This window comes from Panthera uncia (assembly GCF_023721935.1).
Source record: "Panthera uncia isolate 11264 chromosome A1 unlocalized genomic scaffold, Puncia_PCG_1.0 HiC_scaffold_17, whole genome shotgun sequence".
In the NCBI taxonomy this organism is placed as follows: Eukaryota; Metazoa; Chordata; class Mammalia; order Carnivora; family Felidae; genus Panthera; species Panthera uncia.
This window is the reverse complement of record NW_026057577.1, coordinates 4825787-4826371: the sequence shown is the minus strand read 5'-3', so window position 1 is coordinate 4826371 and position 585 is coordinate 4825787.

Sequence of the window (585 nt, the reverse complement as noted above, 5' to 3'; positions counted from 1 at the left end):
CCCCCCCCCCCCCCCCCCCCCCCCCCCCCCCCCCCCCCCCCCCCCCGCCCCCCCCCCCCCCCCCCCCCCCCCCCCCCCCCCCCCCCCCCCCCCCCGTGGGGACTGTTTGTACCCAGACCAGCGTTGGGGACTGTTCGCAGGGTACACCCCCAGCCTTCCCCCCGCCGTGGGGACTGTTTGCAGGGTCCCCCCCCCCAAGCCTCGCGGTGGGGACTGTTGCAGAACCCCCGCGGTATCACACAGGACCCGCTGGCCTCATGCAGCCCCTCTTGCACGCGCGGTCTGCGTGCCCGTGAGTTGTTAGTCTTATCACCAGGGGGCGCTGCTGTGTCTCGTGAGGTTGCTTTGTGTCCTTATCTTCTCGCGCAGCTCGGTGTAGTAGTCTGTCACGCTCTGTTCCAGCCCCGCGGGGGCGGGGACGTTTGGGTGGTGCATGTTCACCCCGGGCTGTGTGCGCACGGTTTCCGTGTCCCTGGGATGCGGGTCCGGGAGAGGCCAGGCTGCCTCACGTGGTGGTGGCGGCAAGCTTATTGTCCCAGGAGTTGCACGTTTTCCCAGCACTGCTGCACCGCAGTGCGCTCCGGC